The sequence below is a fragment of the Diabrotica undecimpunctata genome, chromosome 6 (genome assembly GCF_040954645.1).
Source record: "Diabrotica undecimpunctata isolate CICGRU chromosome 6, icDiaUnde3, whole genome shotgun sequence".
Lineage (NCBI taxonomy): Eukaryota > Metazoa > Arthropoda > Insecta > Coleoptera > Chrysomelidae > Diabrotica > Diabrotica undecimpunctata.
Window position 1 is genome coordinate 149,887,600 of NC_092808.1, and position 20,193 is coordinate 149,907,792.

General features: G+C 33.5%; 1 protein-coding gene across 1 annotated transcript in view; it reads left to right on the forward strand.

The window, feature by feature from the left end:
* The first annotated feature begins 1,354 nt into the window (after positions 1-1,354).
* Positions 1,355-20,193, forward strand: part of Swim (Secreted Wg-interacting molecule) — a 49,380-nt gene continuing 30,541 nt past the window's right edge. Inside the window, exon 1 of the mRNA XM_072535741.1 lies at positions 1,355-1,515. The gene's annotated coding sequence lies outside the window, so the exon portion shown is untranslated. The remainder of the gene's footprint in view (positions 1,516-20,193) is intronic.

The following is a 20,193-nucleotide window of genomic DNA, read 5'->3' on the forward strand; positions in this document are numbered from 1 at the left end:
AAACGTAGACCTTATCTCAAAATGATGAACGACTTCTTGGTATTTTTGAGAGAAAAATTCTTAGAAAGATTTTTGGGGCCGTAAATGAAAATGGGCTATGGCTTCGAAGATACAACTTTGAACTATATCAGTTATACACCGATCCAGATATTGTGAAATTCGTTAAAGTGCAGAGACTTAGATGGGCTGGACACATTGCTAGGATGTCAGATCACGAATAGACGAAGACATTAACATTTTCAAAATCAGAGGGCACAAGAAGCAGAGGACGACCACGAAGGAGATGGATTGATGATGTGGAAGAAGACCTACATTTTCTAAGAGTCAGAAGATGGAAGTTGGCAGGAATCGACAGGAGTGGCGACTTCTTTGTGAGCTGGCCAAGATCCACAACGGATTGTCCAGCCACTTATAATGATGATGATGAAAATTGACATTATCAACAAAATTCAGCTTTTTTCGTAGGATTTTTAAAAGTCAAATCTCGACTGAACGACTGAACTATTTGTGTATTTTTGGGACAGTGTAGGTGTGGTGCCCTGCTGTAATAGGGTGTTAATGTTCTTTATTGGTAGTCTGTCAGGTACTTCCTAAATTTAGATAATGTTCGGTATATTTTGTTTTTTGAGGATCTCATTGGGTCTTTTTATAATTTTTTCAGTTCCTCTTTACTTACATTTGCTTTCGATTTAGTGCTTTTTTCTAGTTCTAGTTTGCACAGAATTCTGATTTCTTCTTTTTTCATCTATTGGTAGTTGTTGACAGACTTTTTCAACAGCGCTTTCTCTAATTTTAATACTGATGGGCAGGTTACAGCAGAATTTAGACATTTTAAGAGTATCAGATCCTCTGTTGCTTGAACTGTCTTTTTGATAGACTGACAACTGTTGTATTGTTTTTATTGCCTTTGTGGTGCTTAAACTTGATATTACTATTGTGTTTTAAGAGATTGTTGAATTTATTTAGGTGTGTAGCTTTTTCTCTATGATATGTGTTTAATCTGTATATTTTGTAATTTGGGTTGATCCTTCTCGTACTTCTCATAAAAGTTCTAGAGTAGGTAATTATTATGGTTTACTTATATGAATTTTTCACTATCGAATAAAAGAAAGGCATTTGATGTTAGAATAATAATTAGACTTGTCTATATAAACCTGTGCACGGGTTTGTTTTATATAAAACATTCTTATTTGCAAATAAATATGCATTCCTCTTAAATATCACACACATGCAGAATTTGTTACGTCAACACACTGATAAAGCCATAATATATTAATTTCCAATCCCACTCCGAATTATTTATGTGAGCATGAATGCGGCCTTGATAATCGCTTTTCAATAAACAAGAAGATTAAGATTTGACTCAGGCTGCTGGCGAAGTCTAGAGGTGGTGGTACTTTGGCTCAATCTCAGTAAGCTTTGCTCCTTGCTCCGCATCATATTGCGTTTGATAGTGAAACGTGGTAGACGGTGAGGCGATAGTGATAAGGAAGACGGTGGACACGCTGAGTAAAGGTGAGTTTATTTACTATTTGATTTTAGGATTTGTATTCGAAAAATTTGTTTCTTATATTTTAGATATTTTTATACATAAATTTATAATAATTTTCGAAATCTGGAAATTAAAAAAAAAAAAGATTTTGATTTGTTTTTGTACATTTGTTTGTGAAAATTATTTTACTCAATAATTTTTTTTTCTTTTTAATCTTTTTTTTTATTGTATTGCTTGTAAAAAAAGTCATAAAAGAGCATTAGGGAAAATTTCATGCTTGCCTTAAAATATGCTCATATATTTGTTGCTTATTTTTATATTTTGTATATCTATTTGTCACTATTTGCAAAAATTTAGGTTTTATAGTTATCCGAATTTGGTAAAATCTGATTGATTTACTTGAAGAAAGATTTGGTTAAGTTTTCAAAAGATGATAGGTCCTCTATAGCGTTAGTTAGGTGTGAAAGAAATTGTTCTTTATCTTTAAGTCCTTCCCTCCTCCTTCATTTCCTAGTAGAAAGTTGGAGATAATATGACTATGCTTGTATGCAGATTCTCTAAATAATTGATTTGACGCAAGTCGAAACTATGTAATTTGGTAAAGAATGGCTCTTCTCAATAATATGCAAAAAAAATATTTTTGTTAATAATATGCAATAATTTTCGAGATCTGGAAATTAAAAAAAAAAGATTTTAATTTGTTTTTGTACATTTATTTGTTTGTGAAAATTATTTTACTCAATAATTATTTTTCTTCTTTTTAATCTTTTTTTATTCTATTGCGTGTAAAAAGAAGTCGTCAAAGAGGATTAGAGAAAATTTCTTGCTTGCCTTAAAACATGCTCATATATTTGTTGCTTATTTTTATATTTTGTATATCTATTTGTCACTATTTGCAAAAATTTAGGTTTTATAGTTATCCGAATCTCTTTGGCGTTAGTTAGGTGTGACAGAAATTGTTCTTTCTGTCTTCTATCTTCAATTTTTATTTCCTTGTAGGAAGTTGGAGATAATATCTTCTTCTTCAAGTGCCATCTCCGCGACGGAGGTTTGTCAATCATCATAGCTATTCGGACTTTTGAGACGGCTGCTCTGAAAAGTTCATTTGATGTACATCCGTACCACTCTCTCAGGTTGCGCAGCCATGACATTCTACGCCTCTCTATGCTTCTCTTTCCTTGGATCTTTCCCTGGATAATCAGTTGGAGCAAGGTGTATTTCTCTCCACGCGTAATATGTCCGAGGTATTCCAATTTTCTTGTTTTAATTATATTTAAAATTTCTATTTCTTTATTTATCCTTCCCAGAACCTCTTTGTTTGTGAAGTGTTCTGTCCACGATATTTTCAGAATTCTTCTATACACCCACAGCTCGAATGATTTCAGTTTTTTCATTGATGTCGCATTCAAGGTCCAAGATTGCATTCCATAAAATAAAGTCGAAAAAACATAGCACCTCGCCAACCCAACTCTTAGTTCCAATTTTAAATCTCTTGTACATAGCACTCTTCTCATTTTGTTGAAATTTTTCCAAGGCTCTAGCCTTTTCTATTCTAATTTTGATCTCCTGAATTTAATAATTTGTGGAGTTAATCATTGTTCCCAGATATGCATATTTGTCCACTTGTTCGACGTTGGTTCCGTTTATTAGAAGATTCTCCTTATTTCTTTGAGCTTTCGATATTCTCATCAATTTCGTCTTCTTGACATTTATTGTTAGACCATACTCTTTTCCATACTCCGCTATTCTGGTCACCAGTCTCTGAAGATCTTCAATATTTTCGGCTAAGATCACAGTTTCGTCCGCATATCTAATGTTGTTAATGGGAACTCCATTTACCTTTATTCGAGCTGTTTCACCCTCAACAGCGTTTTTCAGGATCTCTTCGGAGTAGGCATTAAAAAGAATTGGCGACAATACGCATCCCTGTTTCACTCCACATTCTGACAGCTGTTCGTTAACACGTACTTTTGCTCGCTGTTTATAGTATAAATTTGATATAATCCTGAGGTCGTTGTAGTCAATCTGTTTTGATTTCAGGACATTCATTAATTGTCTATGTCGTACTGTATCGAATGCTTTATTATAGTCAATAAAACATACCTGTATATCTTGATTGACATCCAGGCATCTTTGTATCAGTATATTAAGTGAAACAAGAGCTTCACGCGTTCCTAGGCCTTTGCGAAAACCAAATTGTGTATCATTAACGTCTATGTCCAGTTTGTGATATATTCGGTTATGGATGACTTTTAGTAGTAACTTTAGCTCATGAGACATCAAGCTAATGGTGCGGTAATCGCTGCATTCCCTTGCGTTTTTCTTTTTGGAGAGACAAATAAAAATCGACGCTAACCACTCTTTGGCTAATACGCCTGAACTATAAATTTGGTTCAAGAGTGTCACTAAAACATCAATGTGCTTCTCATCTAGAATTTTTAGAATTTCTATAGGAAGCATGTCAGGTCTAGGGCTTTTCCCACTCTTCATTGTTTTTAATGCGTGTAATATTTCTTCTTTTGTAATATATGGACCTATATCTTCTGACCTAAGTTCCATGTGCTCCCGATCTGCTCTTTCTTCTTCTCTTCTTTCAGTAACCTGTCCGATTATCGAACGTTGGCGATCATATTGGCAATAATAACTTTGTTTACGGCGGCTCTAAATAAATTAGCGGTGGTCTCTTAATACCATTCCCGGAGATTTCGGAGCCAGGATGTTCTTCGTCGGCCGGGGCCTCTCCTTCCGGCGATCTTACCCTGTATTATGAGGTGTAGAAGGTTATACCTCTCTCCTCTTTTATAATCGAACAATTCGTTGATATATTCTGCCCATCTTTGTACTTTCTCGTCCGTCTGTGTTATAGTAGTCCCGTGTCTATTCAGAATTGCACGAGTGGGATTTTGTTTTCTTAGTCCTTCCAGTTCTTTAACTTTCTTGTGTAGGTTAAACAAATCGTATTTATTTTGAAGGTCTTCGATCTCTTTGCATTTCTCTTCAATCTACTGCAAAAGAATTAAATTTTTAAAATAATAAACTTCTTGCATGAAAGGTCCGGTCTTTTCACATCCAGATAAATATTGTCCTATCTGACAGATAGTTATCTGAAAGATAGACATTTTTTATTTATAAAATAAAATGTACCCTTGTTTTCACGTCAAATTACAAATTATGTTGCGGTTACTTATCTGTAAGATAAATGTAAAATTAATTTCGGAACACACCAATATTTAATTAATTCTCGAAGAAATCACACTAATATTTTAATATCGCTTTTGATTATACAATTTGTGGTGACAGAAATAAATTAAATTATGTAAAGAAAAATTTAATAAGGAATAAAAAAATAATACATATTTAATTATTCTTCTCAGGTTTTTTCATAACATTGAAATATTATATAAGGTTAGCTCAAACATCTTTAACTTCAAAAAGTCCAGTAACGTCTTCATTTAGCAATTCATCTTTCTCTTGCTAGGTTATACTCGTAGAATGTGGCTGTAGATTAGAACAGCTGAATCTTATCAACCTTATAGCCACTTCCACTGGATGAAATAGTACCTAAACCTTCTCTTCCATATATAAAAAGTTATGTTGCGTATCTGGTTCTAATATGAAATTCATTATAGAAATTGGATTGTTTAGTGGACTTCTTAAAAATGGCTTTACTTTATAATCAGAATCTATATTATCTCCATTTAAACTTCTTATCAAAAATACAGAATTATTTATTCCTACCTGGTAGGTACCTAGAAAAACGATATCCAAGAAATATCACGAAATTCTCAAAATTTAAAATCAATATTCCATGTGTTATACTTATAGAAGATTTATTGAAAGTTTTGAAAATTTCCTACTACACTATGGATATTTTGTATACTTACTCTGAGTCTTTTTTATAGACGATTAAATATTTTGTAATTATTAAAAGAATCTGAAAACCTAGGTACTATGTGCATATTTTTCATCTTGGAATCCGATACTACTATTATTGAATCAATAGTACCAATATCTCTTGAAAAAGGTTAATTAAGTAATCCATTTTTTAATTATCAAGATTATGAGAATATTGAATTGCTAAAGTAGGTGAATAAAAATATGTATACATCTACTTTTATAATCATTTATTAACAACTATATACGATATTTTCTCAGAATATAGATCACTGTCGGTTTACTTAATCATAACCTTTTAAAAAAGTCTAATCTCTGTAAAAAAGATTTTAATCTCTGTCTATTAAGTGAAAACATAATGCTATTATCTCTGTTAGTACTTTCGTTAATTTTGTACCACTAACCATACATTTTTTCGTATCTGTGTATATACAGTATACTCCCTCTATAACGAACACGGTTATTACGAGGTGTCGCTTATAACGAGATACATTAGATGTCCCGTGAAATTTCTATTGAACTATAACCGTCTATAGCGAGGCAAATTTGGTTATAACGAGAGAAAATAAGATCCAAAAACGTGTTTTTTACGTTTTTGGTCGGGTCGTGGCTATAAATAAATACCTTTTCAAACAGCCCCTCAATAAACTTAACTGCAGCCCGCAATAAACTTCTTTACAATGAATAAATACAACTGTTTCACATCTTTAGAAAATATGATAGAATGATACTGGACCATCTAAAGCAGTTAAAAATGACTTATGAATGAAAATGAGTTCTTAAAATTGCAGAAGCAATATTTTATGTTATCCTTGAAAATACGCTTTATACATTATGTAGTTGGAGAAAAAAATATAAGTACAGATTTTTTGTTTTAACGTATATCATTGATAATAAAAGTAAATAACTCTTTTATGTTTTAATATATTTCATTGACAATAAAAGTACATAACTTTTTTTCAAAAACGCCATTCAAACAATATTTATTAGCATCTTATATTGCTCCGAATGGCTTCACTATAGGAAGTTAATGGGTTAGAAAACTATAGATTCATATGTATGCACAGTATTATTATTGTCTGATATAACGAGATTGGCTTATAACGAGGTAATTAGTCTGTCATTTCAGTTCTCGTTATAGAGGGAGTCTACTGTAATTTCTATGTTTTGCTATATTTCCTCAAATATTCCTTTTGTATATATGAGTACATAATTCACAATTTAACCTAACACGTACGACTGTATTCCTTATTTGCAAATAACAATATATATTTTTTAATTCAGAGACTAAAACTATGTTGGTGTCTTAATATCTACTATTACAAGATCCGTAAATAATTTTGTAATAGGATTTATATTGCCATTCGAAGTAACAGCATACATACACTTGGGTTGTAAAAAGATTATTCTCTTAATATTACATAATTGACGAAGACATTTTTAGTAGGATATATACAGATTTAATGATCCTTCACGATTTAATTGTCTTTTAAAAAAATTGTTTTTACAGGGTGTGACATACTCAAAGAAATCGAATAATCCTAAGAAATAACTAGACTTAAGCAACTATGCAAAAAAATATGCATTAATTTACCCAAAAATATGCATTAAATATGCATTTCTTTTAAAAAATATGCATTTAATATGCATTTTTTAGAAAATATGCATACTGTTAATGGAAACATATTTAATAATGTTATCTATATTGATTAATGTTTATTTTAATAATTGGAAACCAATACAAATAAATAAAAAACTAAGGTAATTAATTGTAATGAAAATAGTAAAAAAGTAAAATACTATTCTTTAGAATTATGGAAACAAAAAATGACCAAAAGTTTTTCAAAATTTTCCAATAAAAACTTATGGCTTGTATCTGTGTAAATATATTTATAAATTGAGAAACTTCCTTCCACATCAACAGATGTAATGAGATCATATTTTAAATTCAAAAAAAAATATTTGGTTCTAAATCTATTGCTTCGAAAAAATTACCAACAAGAACGTCATCTATGTCAGTAAATTTCTGAAAACTGATCTAATTTCTTTTATTAAGGCTATGTTTTCTATCAAGGAAAAACTTTGATGGTTCTAATTGAGTACTAGTTTTTTGAAGCAAACTAAAATTTGATTTAATGAAATGATTTTTTTAATAGAAAGATACAGAACTAAAAAAACAAATAACACAACAAAATAATGAAGAATGGGAAAGAACCTGCTTAAATATTGAAACATACATAGGAGGTACAAGAACTTCGGAGTCATGGAAAGTACTGAGAGAGAAAATAAATTAAGAAATATACAGGACAAAGAATGGAAGGACTGTTCCAAGGAAATGTTAACAGAACAAAGACCACAATTCATTGGAAAAGAAAACAGGCGAAGACGAAGCAGATCCTCACAACAAGAAATAGAAATAACAGATAGTGAAATGATAACGGCCATAAAAGTAATCAAAAATAAAAAAGCATCGGGACCTAGAGGCATCCCACCTGAGCTTATTACGTACGGCTCAAAAAAATTACACCGGATGATAAAATGAATATTTCAGAAAGCCATAAACGGAGAACAGCTCCCAAAGGAATGGACGGAGGCATATATGACATATATATTTAAGAAAGGAGATAGAAAACGATGCGAAAACTACAGAGCAATAAGCGTAATATCATCAATAGGAAGATTATGTGGGAAGATACTGCGAGTAAAGATAGAGCAAGCGATAAAAGGCAAAATCGGGGAGGATCAGGTAGGCTTCACGGCAGGAAGATCATGCATAGACCACATATACACACTGGAACAACTGTTAAGAAAGAAAGAAAAAATCAAAAAATAGAGATATAAATTTGGCATTTTTGGATCTGAGAAATGACTATGTAACAAGGTCAGAACTATGGGAGGCAATCTACAAATTAAAAATACAGACGGAATTCATAGAAGCTACAAAATCTCTGTATAAAGAAAATAAAGTATCCATTAAAATGGGAACAAGAATCATAGGAGACTTCACCACAACAAAAGAGCTTCTGCAGGGTTGTTCCACATCTCCAACCCTATTCAAAATATACTTGAGAGAAAGCCTTCACTACATGGCAAAGAAAATGCGAAGGCATGGGAGTACCGGTACGGAACGAATACCTATATACGTTAAGCTTTGCAGACGATCAAGTAGTGATTGCACAAGACCAAAGAAGACCTCAGTTACATTATGAAGAAACTACAAGAAGAATATACCAAGGCTGGCCTAGATATTAACCTCGCAAAAACAGAGTACCTATCTACAAGTGAAGAAGACATAGAAGATTTACAGATTGACGACAAGTATGGTGGGATAGACACCTAAATATGAAGACAAAACCACAGATTTATAAAACATAAGTGCGAAGTATTATGACATATGCGGCTGAAAATTGGATTGTAAATAAGAAAAACAGCAGTAAGATTGTAGCAACAGAGATGGAATGCTTGAGAATATGCTGCAAAGTCACCAGAATGGATAGGATAAGTAATGACGAAATAAAGCAAAGAACATCGATAGAAACAGACATACTAACATTATATAGAAAAAAAAGACTAAAGTGGTATGGCCATGTAAGAAGAACTAGCGACAGCAGATGGATAAAGAGAATAACCGGATGTAGCCCCATACGAAGGAGGAAAAGAGGACGACCCCGAAGAATTTATACGAACGAAGTAGACGACGCCATCAGCAAGAGGCCTAGACGATGGGAGAATGGGACAACAGAGACAGATAGAAACAGTTGAGGGAGAGATAAGGCAGTGAATACTGTAGAATCCCTGAATATATTAAGACACTGGAAGGGAAAATGTAACACGACTTTTGGGCGGAAAAGATCAATAAATACTTTTACATCTTGAGGAATGGCATTGAGAAAATAAATGAAACATGAAAATACTTCTGTCTTACGTATATGTAAAAAAAATAATTTCAGACTACAGTTTATACATCCCGAAAACAATGTGCTATTATTATAAAATAAACAAACAACATGAATCATGAAGTTATTTGACCTGTTATTGTTTACTTTACTGGCATTCTGGCCTGATACGATAATTTATCCTCTTTTGGAATTCGATACATCTGTATTACACTCGAAATAATTAATTAATCTAGTTATTGTGCCTGTCTTACATACCACTTAAAGCTATGACATTTAATTTATGCGTAATATCCAATTAAGTCGTTTGCAAGTGTGAGAAATTGATGCATTTCTTTAACAGCACTTTATTGCTTGTTGAAGTAAGTCTCACGCTTGTTTATTCAAAGATAGCTATTGAAAACATGGAATTTCAGTAAAATTTCAAACAGAAGAGGTTCTGAAGCTGTTTTTTGTTTGTTGATGTTTAATTGAAATGTCAAAATAAATGTAGAATGTAATTTTCAGTAGTAATATCCCTAGGACATTGATAACAGACGAGATAATTTCATGACAATCGAAAGCTCGTTCCTTGGTTACCAAGCAACGAGCTTGAGAAATTTGTCATGAAATTATGAGGCATTCATCAATGTCCGAGGGATATTCGGCGGATAATTTTTCGAAAAAAAAAATCATAACTCAACATAACGAAACATTTATTTATTAAAAGTACAGTTAGTGAAAGTACAATTATTAACATTTAAGTTAACATTAGATTCGTTGCTGTTCTCTACTATAGAAGATCTATTACCACGCATAATATTTATAATCTTGTTGTGGTGTTCTTGATCGAGATTCAAGTATGGTTTTATAGAATTCTGATTGCCATGACCAGTAATTTTTAGCAATTGTTGTGTCATCGTTATTTTTCTCGATTTGAAAAAAATCCACCAGACAAGCAACTGCCTCTCCTCCTCGCCACGCTAATTCTACAGCAGCAATATGATAAAATTTACGCATAAGACCTTCAGGGGTATCTTCATCCCAAAGCAATATTATTTTGTTAATTTCAGACCAATTTAACGAAACTGAACTGGCCTTACGTTTACATGGATCTGCTTGTAGTTTCTTCCTGATTGCATTGCGGGCATCTCGGGCTGGTTTAAACACTATATTGTTAAACGGGTCAATCATAATATTATAGTCATTATAGTACTTTTCTTGCAATAGTTTGCACGAAACGTTCCACATTGTCTTCACCGTTGCCTCTTTGAATTCGTCCCCGTTTTTCTTTCTCATATTGACGGCCCAATCTTTTAGTATCAACGCCAATTCTTCTAAGCTTCTATGTTCATTCAACTCATATTCTCGTCCGCAGCAAAATTCCATGAATATTCCCCAAATATATTTGTGACTGTAGGTTGTATTTCTGGGAATTTTTTCTTTGATTAGCGCATTTATACTTTGAACATTCTCATTGCCGAAACGTGACATTTTGAAATTTATTTGGATGAAGTTGTCAAACTCGATCGTGTTGCCATAGGGATTGAAAATTGCACTGAATGCAATTATCAGTCTAATGTTGACATGATTGGGTGAAATTGTTCCACATGACACAAAATGACGAAATTTGAATGGTTGTTAGAACAGTCGAAAAATTATCAATATAATCAATTTTGGTTTAATCCCATATAAAGTAATATTTAGTTTCAAATAGCAGTTTCGCCACATGCTCACCCTAATTCTAAAAAAACTAGTTATGTCTCATTCTTACCATCTTTGCAAAAATAATAAAATAAGTACCATAACTTAATTTGTTGTGATCGTACTCGAAGTCCTGTCCATCTCGGTCTTCTTATTTTTGTCAGACACTTCGCGTCATTTTTCGTCCTAAAAAGTACTTCTTTTTTAACACATTAAACACTTCAAAACAGGGACACTCTCTTCTCGCCTAGGGACCTATCAGGACATTGATTTATATAAGACACAACAACACTAGGCCATGAAGAAAAGGAAGTTATACAAATGGTTTAAAACAAAGGTAACAAGATTAACGAAATAATTTTTAGAGAATTATAATGATAATTTGCAGTCTTTTAAAAATTTAATTAAAGAGTTAAACATTTACAAAGCCAAGTGATAATAAATATAGTATGTTCCAAGGAGCTGCTATTTTATATTTTAATAAATCATTTATAAGTTTGGATGAGTAGACTCTGTTTTTAGAAAAACCAAAAAATATGTGATCTAAATCACTTTTCTCCCGACAATGCTCACATTTGTCATCATCCAAAACCTGTATTTTAAATAAGTGTTTTGGATAACATGCGTGCCAGAATCGTATTCTACTAATGGAAGTTATGTGCCTCCTGGAAGCTCTACAAGGCTTGTACCAAGGAAATTTGGGAATATCTGGTTGAATTAACGAGTATCTATTTTGATTCACAAAAGAGTATTCCTTCCACTGGTAGCTCCACTCTCGAAGCAATGTTGACTTGCAAGAAATAATACTATCAGAAAGCGTTACTTTATGTAGAATACCAGTATCGGTTGAAATGCTTTCTTTGCCTAAAAAGTCGACATAATTATTATGTTCAAATCCTGCATGTGCTTTAATCCAGAGAAAATGTACCTTGATTCCTTTGGTTAAAAGAGTTTGATTAATATGCTTAATTCTATAAATGTGTTGACAGTCTTGGAAGTTTGGTGGTCCATATTTACCAATAGATTTTAACACTGCTAAGGAGTCAGACAAAATTATAATATGGACAAAATCAACTTCAGCTACATATAACAAAGCTTCATATATTGCAGTAGCCTCTGCTCTATAAATCGAAGTCTCCGGGTTCAGTTTGAATTTCTTTTCTATATGTCCCGCTGGTATATCCGGTTCTATCTGGAGATTTAGACGCATCTGTATATAAAGCTCTTGCCTCTTTGTAATTGCTCGTTATAGATAGAATAATATTTTTATTTATTAATCTTCAAAATTTTATTTTATTCTTTTTTTGCCAATATTTATTTGTCAGGTCATAGCAATTCAGTTACTATCTTTTCGTATAGAGATGAATTAAGTGAGTATACTTCATTAAATTTTTTTTGGACAAAAAGTTTCGTCTTATATTTAAAGGAGGTTCCAAGGCTTCCAAATATAAAGCTTGTACTGTAGTGGATCTCATGGCTCCTAAACATATTCGTAAGGCTGACTTCTGTATCTGACGTTGATTTTGTTTAGTAGTTCATTACTTGCTGATCCATACAAAACAGTTCCGTAATCCAAAATAGATCGTATGCAAGCTTAGTAAAATAATAAACTTCAACATCCAGTCCCCACCAAGTTTTATTACTTGATTTAAGAAAGTTTAATCCCTTATTGCATCTGTTCAACATGTCATCAATATATACCTTCCAGGTCAATTTCTGGTCGAGTATCATTCCCAGATATTTAATTGTATTTTTAAAGGAAAATTGGTTGTACTGGGATTAGGAAAGTTATGTCTGGTAAATAAACAAACTTGTGATTTACTGCAAGATAATTCAAAACCATTTTCTATAAACCATTTTTGATGGAGTCTATACACTTTATTCAGGTTTTCAATGGCTTGCTGATATTTTTTGTATTCTGTATACAAACAGAAATCGTCAGCATATTTACAATATTAAATGCAATATTAGTAATAGTGATGTTGTGAAGATCTGCTGTGTACAGCAAAATTTTTAAACAAAATAGGACTCAAAACGGAGCCCTGAGTTATTAAGTCTAGGTCCTATAAGAGTATGATTGCCTTTTAAATAAATGATCCTATTTGTGTACAGGTTCACAACGTCAAAAGCAAACTGTGCTGGAATATCAAAAAATTTAATCATTTTTTCTTGGAGAAAGGATTATTAAACACTCATAAATCCAGTATATAACATTAACACAAATAGTACCAAACCTTTTTATCAGAATTCTTTGTTCAAAGACTACTAAAAGTTTTTTTGGCCTGGAATAGTGACCAATGTTTCGGATTCTGCTAGATAGGTGTCTGCTTTTTGGTTGTCCGTTCAGCCCCATTTATTTCGACAATTTCAGAACAGAAGCCGGTGTCAGGCACTGATGCATAATCTCTCCAGTTTTCGTTTAATACCTACAGCGAACACATTATACGAAATGTACTAGACGGATGGAGGGATGGAAAATCGGTTAAAGGACAGAAATCAGTAACCTTAGATATGCCGATGACACATTAATAAGCGCTTCACAACAAGAAGAAATGGAAAACTGAGACGCCTGGAAAAAAAAAGCAAGGAGTATGGGCTTCAGTTAAATAGGAGTAAGACAAAGATCATGATAGCAGACAGAGCACAGAACAATCTTCAACACATTAAAGAGAATGGGAACTTCAAGTAGTAAATAGTTTCATATAGTTGGGGTCTCCCAACACAAAAGAAGGAAGATGCGATAAAGAACTACCTAAAAGGCTTACTATTGCAAGAACAGTTATGATGAAACTGGTACAAATTAAGAAAAACTCGACTATAACTGTGTATTCAAAATTAAGCTTGGTAGGAGTACTGAATATTAACTGAATATTACTGAAATTAATCATAGATTTATGCCCCATGGATAAAAACTAATAAGATAATAAAAGGTGATAAAAGAAAAATTGAAGAAGTTGAACTAAAAAGTCTAATAGATAACTTTAAAGTGTGCAATTTTTAATAGTAAGACTTGGAATATTTGACACAAATGAAATTATATACTATTCGTAAAATCAAGTTGAAATTAGTGTAATAAGTGATTTTAAAAGAGTACCAAATACTCAAATTATACCAAACACAAAAGAATATCGATGGACAACTGAAAAACAAAAAAGGCTTGGACAGCATTTGAAATTTAGACAAATCTTTCATTATAGTTACCATTGCTTGTATTTCAGTCTAGTCTTATTTATTTTTGTTCTTTTTTTTTCTAAAAATATATTTGCACGAGGCCGCCATTCAATCAGTATGTAAAAAAATTCCACAATAGGAATCAAAAACGTGATGGCACAAAATCGGAATGTCATATATGCAAATATCAAGCATAAAAAATCGATCGAGAAAGAATATGTAAATATTCAATTGAAGAGAACATTTAAAATGTTAATCAGTAGGATATTTGAATGTATAATTATCCCCTTTGGACAAACAAAGAAAATTTGAAGATGGTTAGAATAATTTATCTCTTTATTGTAATTATGATCTGCATAGTGATTTGCTCTTGTGTCAACATGATAAAAATTGGTCTTATTTTGTAATACCTTGACGTAGAAATGAGCTTCAGATAATATGGTTTCAAAGATATAGAGCAGTTGAAAAGGATTTTGATTAAAGAGCAGATAAGAAGACTCCTACTGGACCAGAATAAAGGGAGACATTGAAACACCAACCACAAGACAATGCAGAAGTCAGAATTTGACTTGACCTATTAACAACAAGGAAAGATGTATTGAATAGATAGGTGGAATACTTTAACCGGGCAGTTAATATAGAGGAAGAAGAAGAAAACCTGGAAGACGAAACAGATGAGGTAAGGGGAACAGACGAGAGGGAAGAGGAACCTCCAACAATTCTTGAAGTTAAAGATGCAGTTAAAAAACTGGCCACAAACCTTGAAGGAATAGATAATCTCCTAGCTGAACTCTATAAAGAAGGTGGCCACGATGTCATAATGGCATTACAGCAGCTTATAAAAGAAATATGGACACAGAAATCCCTTCCCAATGGTTGGAATATTGGAGTACTTTGCACCATATTCAAAAAAGGAGATATGGTTAAATGCTATAACCACAGAGGAATTACGCTTCTAAATGTAGCGTATAAAATATGTTCCACAGTATAACTTATTCGCTACCTACCCTTTCCATCGATACCTTGCACGTTATTGTACGTTGAGCCGTTTAGACGTTACAAGCTCAGTGTCCTTTTGACAATGCCGCCATCTTTGTTTTTTTGTGTAAAAGTATTCGCGTTACCCCCTCCCCTTTCCGACGATACCTTGCACTTTACGATCTGACGAGCCGTTTTACCCCCACCACAACAAGAGCTAAAAATGACTAGAATGGACCTTAAAATTTTTTAAAAATTTCCCCAGAATCTGGGGAAAAATTGATTTTCTACCTCACTCTAACACATAGGCTCTTATGGAAGGCGTTGTTGCCAGATGTCGTGAAAGGCCCTGTTTTTCAGTAGATCTGGGGAAATTTTATTTTTGTGGCCCCGAACCGGTGCTGCCCTTTTACTGTCATCGAAGCAGTGAACGAATTTGTATACCTGGGAGCGTTTCTAAACACTGAAAATATTACTAACGCAGAGATAAACCGAAGGCTTTGCACGGTCAACAAATGCTATTTTGGGCTCAATCTCCTCCTTAAATTCACAATTATATCGAGAAATACAAAAATAAAACTCTACAAAACAATAATACGCTTAGTCCCAACATACGGTTCAGAGACCTGGATTCTAATTAAAAGTAATGAAAACATGTTAGGATTTTTAGAAAGAAAAGAAGTAAGAATCTATGGAGCATTGATTGATAATGGAGTGTGGAGAAGACGATACAACTTTCGAACTTTATAGAATATACCAGGAGCCAAATATCGTAAAACATTAAGATATAACGTCTGAGGTGTATAGGGCATGTAATGCGGATGGAACAAAATAACCCAGCTAGAAAAATGCTCCTTCATAGACCCATTGATAACTGGGTCGATGAAGACATGAGTAATATGGGAATACGTGTTTGGCAGAGGTAGGCGATGGATAGGGACGACTGGAGAAAAAATCTTGAGGAGTCTAGGACCCACACAAGGTTATAAAGCCAGAATGATGATAATGATGCAAATAAGAAGCAACTGAGCTGGACTGTAGATTGTAGGTAAAGGGATCATTTGGGATTGTAAAATTTTACATAACCAATTGGATCGATGAATATTAGAATAAGGAACTGTCGTTCCGTGAAGAAAACGATATCTTAATGCTGTCTAATCGCAAAATGTCAAAGTCGTTCATGTAGTTCTTCAGAACAGACGTGGTAATTTTAACATTTAAAATTTATTCTGCTTAAATTTGTTTTTTTTTTAATTTTTAAATAATTCAAATGTGCAAAAATAATCTGAAAAAGAACAACAATTGATATTAATGGAACCAGTGTTTTTACCTTGTTTAAGCTTTAAGCTTCTTCAAGGAAGGGGTACTCCTCTTTTTTTTTCTTGGTGCAGTGGTGTTAAGATGAAACGTGATAAATGACGTTTTAAGTGGAGAAGTAGTGGACTACTGAGGAGCTGGGGGTCAAAAGATGGCTTGTTTGTGTGGACGATGTTTCTAGAGAGCACAAGAGGAATTTGGGTGAACTTTGCCAAGCATGTCGAAGGAGGTACTTCAGGGGTTACCAGCCATACAGTAGAAACGGCTCTTAATCAGCGTTTTTGGCGTGCAGTTGTTAACTGCGATATTTGATTGGGGGTTGTTTCTAGGATTTCAAAATACTTATCAAGAAGCTTATGTAAAGTGTTTTGTAGAAGTTTAGCTGGAGGGAACGGAACTTTTCTTTGTGGAAACCTGTTGAGTATTAGCCCTCGGCGATTGCATGGAATCTTTAGTACTTGTTTGGCTCGGTTGTTTGAGCCTGCGATTGTGCGAAGGACATACCTCCTGCTGAGGGATATGATTCTGTCCTTAATTGGTGTTATGTTAGCCAATGTGTATATATGTATGTGCTGATGGGTAGTGCCTGCTCACCCTCATGCAGGATCTAAGGATTTTTCTTTCGGTATCTATGATGATGTTGATTTCATATGGTTTGAGAGAGGCGTAGATGCATGCCCTGTATTCGATGATGGGTCTAATAAATGTCTTATAGGTGTGCCATAGTGTTTTAGATCGTGTCCTGCCCAATTTGCCGGACAGCACTGTCACGAGTTTAAACCTCTTTCTCACCCTATCAAGGGTATTTTGAATGTAGGTTTTCCAGTTGAAAGTCCTAGTAAAATGAACTCCCAAGTAGGAAACCGAGTTTCTAAAAATAAGGCACTCTCCAAACAAGGCTATTCGGCCACGGACATCGCGGCAATTTGAGGATTTGAAAAAAATTAATGATGTTAAATTAGAGTGCTATTAATGGTGCTGTGATATATAATGTAATGTGTGTAATTGATATTAATATTTATTTATCAAGTTAGAGCTAATTAATTAGATATTGCAAGGTTTTAAAAGCAAAACTGAATATACACAAACACTTTTCGCCTTATCAATTCAAACAATACTATTTAAAGTAATTTCTGTCAGTTTGATTTATTTATTTAATTCACATTTTATGTTACATTCTTAAATACACCATAAAGTTTAAAGGTTGATTATGTAATGATGTTAGTATTACCGATAAATTGTAATAAAATGTTAATAAAAGTAACTGTCTAATACAGAATGTTTTTAAGCTCTTTGCATAATAGAAAAGTAAAACTATGCAGGTGGTTTTATAACGAAAGGCAAAAATTGAAATAAAATAAAAAAGGGGATAGAAAAACTGTATTATGGAATTATTTGGTGATCTTAAAACCATTTACAAATTATATATATATATATATATATATATATATATATATATATATATATATATATATATATATATATATATTAGAAGATCCTTACAAAACTTGTAAATACAATACATTTTGGAGACGGCTATCATCGTATTCCCGTTCTCCTCCGCCAATTCTCCCGGTTCTATTTCATCCAGTCTGCAATATTTGGAATTAATATTTTCGTACAGGACGCCCTGTGCTCGTTTGCTATTTTCTCTCGCTTTCTTTCTCTGCGCTACTTTCTCTGTGCTATTTTCTCCCGCACATCCTTCCCGTTGATTTCCGTCAATTCCTTCACCATCAGGAGGATAGGTAACATCCCCGCAATCATTTCTATGGCCACCGTGGATGTTGTTCTGTATGCACGTGTCCCCTTTAGCAGTGGTTTCCTTTGAGCTTTTTCTAGCATTCTCCTACATTTTTTGACGTTTAGCACTGGTTGTAATACCGGTGCCGCATAGAGTACAATATAGTGGACCACTTCCACTAAAATGCTCCTTTTTTCAGTCCCTGGTCCTTCTACATTGAGCATAACCCTTATAAGCGCTGAAGTTCTCTCCTCTGCCTTGCAAACGACGTAATTCGCGTGCTCTCTAAAGGTTCGACTCGTATCTAGGATTACCCCCAAGTACTCCACTTTTTTAGTAAGATCCTTTTTCTCTCCAGTGTAAAAACTCTATGGTTTCTGACCCTCGCCTCGGATACTTGAGGATCATAGCTTCAGTCTTTTTGGCCGCCAGCATGAGGTCCCTGCTTCACATCCACGTCTTCACACTTTGTCGAGGGCTCAAGAGAAACCCACTGGAAAGGCTATAAAGATAGACTTATAATATTTGTAGAAGGAAGAATAGAAGCTATTGAAGGTGTGAAAGGTGGAGAGCTGGTAGTAGATGTTGCTAGTATGTAAGTAAGGCTACTTTAGGAAACCTCAAGAATAAAGATCCTGCAAACTTCTGTGATACTCCTTAGTTCCAACTTTCTGATCCAACTCCCAAGACTCTAAAATACCAAGTATTTTATTATAAGTCATGTTTTAACGATATTTTTAAATAATGTTCATGATAATTGTTTTTTCTTTTTGAGAAATGGATTGAGTACAATCCTACAAGTGTAGAAATAGAGATGTGGGCACATTTATGTAGATGTATTTTTTGTTTTATAAATTACAAATGGCTTTAGATATACTCCATCATGAAAAATTAATCAAAATACTAAAAAATAAAATCGTGATAGGTGAGACGTAAGAATATTAGTAAATCTTTCTGGTATCAGGATACAAAAGTAAGGAAAATATAGAGATATCAGAAAAGATACTAATCATGCGTGGAGTCCGTTAAGACTACTTTTGTACTCTGAATGAGCACTTTGGGTGGATGTAAGAAAGCTATTTAATAAGATTAAATACCATCAATAGAAAAAAACTTCTTCTTGACTGGCTATACAACTCGGGGTGAGTCTTCGCTGCATTCACTGTAGTCCTCAATCTTCTACGACTTTGCGCTTCCATTTTTCATTGTGGTACCCCAATCATAGACAAATCGGCTTTAACTTCATCCTGCCATCTTTTTCTGAGACGGCCTATTATCTTCTGCCGTCTGGTCTTTCAAACATTACTGTCTATAGCACTCTTCTACTGTCTTCTTCTGACCTTACCACATGACCTGAGCATCTTATTCGGTTAGCTTCATCGATAAACAGAACAGAACCATTTACAGAATAGAACATTGATACCATTTAGTATAACATCAGGACTTAGACAAGGAGACCCCTTATCACCGTTGCTATTCAATTTTGCAGGGGAATATACAATAAGTAAAATATTATCTGAGCTGACAGGGGGATTTGCGAACTGTGGATGAAAACTATTGTTGGCCTTTACTGATGATATAGATGCAGTCGTTCATTCTACAAGAGACGTGAAAGAGGTGTTTTCACAACTCGAGGAGGAAACAGGTAGTCTGAGTCTTCGCATAAATGAAGAGAATACGAAATACATGACCCCATATCTGGAAGTGGTAGTCACAGATGACAACCACATAGAAAACGTGGTCTCAGCAAGGATATCTGCGGCGGATAGAGCATTATACTCCCTATTATTATTATTAAGGTCTAAGCTGCTAAAAATAAAATCTAAATTAAGACTGTATATGTTAATTATTATCCCAGTCGTTACATATGGAAGTGAGGAAATAAACAAGCTGCTGGTATTTGAAAGGAAGGTTCTCATAATGATATTTGGCGCTCAAAGAGATGCATTGACAGGAGAGTGGAGAACTCGCCGCAATGCTTAATTAGTAACTGTATGGTATTGAAAACATCATCAGAC